This window comes from Ipomoea triloba, chromosome 9, assembly GCF_003576645.1.
Source record: "Ipomoea triloba cultivar NCNSP0323 chromosome 9, ASM357664v1".
Lineage (NCBI taxonomy): Eukaryota > Viridiplantae > Streptophyta > Magnoliopsida > Solanales > Convolvulaceae > Ipomoea > Ipomoea triloba.
The window spans coordinates 5,628,203-5,633,102 of NC_044924.1; positions in this window are offsets into that span (position 1 = coordinate 5,628,203).

Consider the following 4,900-nt stretch of genomic DNA (forward strand, 5'->3'; position numbering starts at 1 on the left):
AGAAAAGCTTTTTGTTTTAGAGAGAAAAGGGAGGCAACATTAGGGTTTTCAAATTGTTTAATTTTTATATAAACTATTTTCTCCAATTACAGGGTGTTTGGTTGGAGGGAATTTAAATTTCATTCCCACTTAATTCCACCTAAATCCGAAGGCAACTAAATTCCTTCGTTTGGTTGGAGGGAATTGCAATTCCGCGGAATTGCAATTCCCTCATGGCCTGTTTGGTTGGATGTAGTTTGGGGGGGATTGCAATTTAGTAAATTCCCAAATTACAGTGTTTGGTTGGAGGGAATTGCAATTCCCTCCAAATGATGAATTGCAATTCGGTGGAGAGGAGGGGCAATTTGTTGGTGTAAAGACAATTTTGCCCCTCCTCTCATATCCTTGTCTTTTTTTTTTTAATTTGAAAGAATTATTATTATTATTATTATTTTGAAATAATAATAATAATAATAATAATTATTATTATTATTATTTTTTGAAAGAATTATTATTATTATTATACTTATAATTATTATTATTGTTATTATAATTATCATTATTATTATTATACTTATTTTTTTGAAATAATAATAAGAATAATAATAACTATTATTATTATTATTACTATTACTACAACATCTACCACAATATAAGGGCATTTTAGTCATTTTGTCGTTTCTTACCTTTCAATTCCCTGTACTCCTATTTCTGCATACCAAACACTGTAATTTCAATTCCTACTTTATTCATTGAATTGCAATTCCACAGAATTACAATTCTTTTCCCCCCTAATTCCCTCCTCCCAACCAAACGCACTGTCATTTTCATGGAATTAGAATCTCATGCCCCCCTTGGGATTTTAATTCTATGGATTTTAGGAATAAAAAAAATACTCTTGAGACAAAATTACCCTCTCGTTTTTAAGCGAAAATTGATGTATGACCTTCTCTTTTAGCTCATACCGTGTATTATCTTTAACAACTATCAACAGAAAACCGTTCCTGAGCAAGCAATAATCATTCTAGAGCAACCTTAATCAAGAATGTTTTCTCAAAACTCTCAAATATTTTATACAATATGTCTAGTTCAAGAGATACGGTATATGAGTGGTATTTGAATTTAATATGTTATATTTTTTCTGTACTTTTCATTTAAAAATAATAATAATAATAATAATAATAATAATAATAATAATAATAATAATGGCCATTTTTGACTCGCTACAAGAATGAAGACATTTAGTGACAAATCTTTTGTGACACTTTGTAATTTAGTCACAAATAATACACTTTTTGTGACCAAAAAAATAATTCGACACTGTTGTGTGGGATAATTGTGATAATCTTTTTTTGGTCACTGATAGTATGATAATTGTGACAAGTAAGTATTTGTTACGAGTAAGTTGTCACTATTACTAAAATAATAGTGTCGTAACATACGTTGTCACTATTTGTTGTCACTAAATGTATGTGCATTTTGGCGGCATTATAATTATGGCGGGAACGGATGTAGTTGTAACAAAATATAATGTGGACATAAATTTTAATACTTTTTGTGACAAATTGTTGTTGGTCACTCTTGTTTATAATATTTGTGACAACTTATTTTGTCAATAAAAATACAATTGGTTAGTACCATTATAAATGAGAAACAATCGTGACAAAAAAAATACTATTGTCACTAATATTGTCATTTTTTGTGATGAAATTGTTATAAATATTTGTGACGCTCTATAATTCCATAACAAAAATTACTAAATTGTGACAATAATTGTATTAATTTTAAATTTTGTCACTAATCTATGATAATTATTGTGACGAGTAATTAGTTGTTACTAAGAATGTCATTCCTGGGATTACTTGTTCTTCTATCAATATGGTGTCTTCATCTCTAAATTTGATTCAAATTTAATCATCAAATGACTACCCTAACAACAATAACCAATTATTATTTGTACATTAAGAGTAATCCAATGTAGCACAATTTTTATAATATGATTGTATCAAATATATAATATAAAATAAATTATATATAATACAAATTTCGTTATAGACCAATTAACCGAATTAGCTAAAGTATAATTTAAGTGTGTTAATTGAGTAACAAAAATTAGTAGTAACAAAAATTATTATTATTATTATATATATATAATTATTATTATATATAATAATAATAATAATATATAATAATAATATAATAATATTATAATAATATAATATAATAATAATAATAATTAAAAAAAAAAAAAAAAAAAAAAAACTGATGTGGGATCAAATTTGATCCCACATCGTAAAACTATTAAAAGTGGGCGTTGAGCTCCCTCTTTAAAAGGGGAGCTCAACGCCACCTTATAGTCTTATTATACTGCCCATCCAATGGAAAACATATAGAAGCCTCCGGCTTCATTAATAATGAAGCCGGAGGCTTCATTTGGAACAAACGAGATTTTTTTTAAAATTTAAAGTAGGCTACTATTTATCCAAAAATACTAAAGAGAAACGATATTAAATATAACATTTGTTACTATATTTGTCGTCACAATAAAATAATTATTTGTATCTATTTTTAGGTCACTGATAATCATTTTTGCGTCAAGAGCAATTCTCACAAATAAGTACAATTATTGTGACTAAAATGTTGTCACAATAAAATAATTAATTGCAACGATTTTAGTTGTCACTAAATTAGTTTTTTGTAATAAAATATTAGGTCACAAATTGTACATTTATTGTGACCACTATTGGTATCACCCATACTAGTTTTAGTGTACGTAAACATTGTCACAAAAGTCTAAGTAATTGTGACAACTTTTCAAAAGTCGTCACTATTGTAATAGTGACGGGGGATATAGTGAGGACAGGTGACGACTTCAAAAATTGGTCACTAATTTCAATAGTGACCAAAATCGGTAGTTTTAGTGACAATTTCTGTTGTCACTAAATGTGAAATTTCTTGTAGTGACTTTATACTACTTATTCCCTTTCAATTCCCATGTATACCAAACATTGGAATTGAAATTCCTAGTAATTTTATTCCCTCCAACCAAACACTAGAATTTAAACTCCCACTTTATTTCCACGTTATTCTTTTCCCATGGAATTGCAATTCCTTTCCCACCTAATTCCCTCCGTCCAACCAAAATGGCCGGGTTCCATAATTTTTATATATTCTAATTTGTTTAACTATTGTCCCTACACAAAAAAGTACGTAGTTTTTCACTTCTATTAAATGGTAATATATACACTATTAGGGGGAGTCCTCGTCACAAAACAATATTTGCCAAGTGTAAAAGCAGAATGAACTTATTCCTTTAAATAAAAATTTGGCAAAAACTTGTGTGAGACCGTCTCACCGTGAGACAAGTCGGGTCGGATCGGATTAATATGCAAATGTAACACTTGTATGCACAAATGTCATACTTAATGCTCAAATGTAATACTAATTAGGAATAAAAATTTTTGTACTTATAAGGGTAAATGTAATACTTTTAAAGAAAAATACAATACTTTTACATTTCGATTTAAAAGTATTACGTTTTTCCTAAAAAGTATTATATTTGCCCTTATAAGTATGAGGCACTTGTCAACATTACTTATTATGAAAAATGTATTACTTTTTCTCTTATAAGTAATAAAAATTGTATTCTTGATTAGTGTTATATTTGAGCATATAAGTATGACATTTGCACATATAAGTATGACATTTGCATGTTGCTTTGACCCGACCCGACCCGTCTCACGAATAAGGATCCGTGAGACGGTTTCACACAAGTGTGACCCTAAAAATTTTGAGTTTAAACTTTTTAAATAAAAAAATAAAAAATAAACCTCTTAAAAAGGGATCAAATCTCCCTCTAAAGTAATTGAATTTTAATATAACTATTAAAATGTTATAAACAAATAAAAGATTGAAAGTAAATAGTGGTTAATGATGTGTATTACTGTTGTTGGATATGGTGTTTTTATTTTTAAGGTAAAAACTTTATGCGTTATATATATATTTTATTATTTTATACCAAATATGAAATTGAGTAGGTGACCATTTAATTAATCTCAAAGATATTTTTCATGGTAAAATTGCATGCAGTTTAGGTATATTTCTTGGCCTGCTACCCTAAACTCTAATTCTTATTATGGCCTTTGTCTTTAAAACATTACTTAATTAAGAAAATTATGAAAATCGATCCATTATATTAGTTTCTTCCCAAAAAGCTTAACCATTTACTCATTTCCTATAATGTCTTTATTGATTGATTATATTCTTAAAATTAATGAATACACTAATAAAATATATAATAATTACCGGTCAATGTTAAAATTAATGAATACACTAATAAAATATATAATAATTACCGGTCAATGACATGTTAGTCATTATTAGGGAGCCTTATTGCCTAAGACGGCATGAAAAACGAATTGACTAGAATTAGTGAAGTAAGTAATGACGTAATTTGCAACAATATAAATGTACAAATAAATATTTAACGTTATGAAAATTTAATTACTTTAGATTATAATACTTGACAGTTTAAGAATATAATTGATTTTTTCCTATTTTTATCTTTATTGACAAAATTCAATGCACTTAGAAATCCTTGAATTCATTTAAAAATTCTTTTTCACCAAGAACGTTTTACCATCCAAATTCAATCAAATACGAGCATGAAGAAATAATGCGTATGTGTGGTACAATTGTAATAGAGCCTTGGTAAACATACTAGCAAAATTTTAAATATTTTTAACCATGAGTACTTCTTGATGAAATTGTATAATCCTACCCTAATTTTTCATCCTAAAATAATCATGCATAAACCCTAAAAATAATGAAAGCATGATTAGAAATAAAGACAAAATTACTAAATCATCCCTACATAAATACACATACACTAAAAATAGAACAAAAAGGGGGGGGGGGGGGG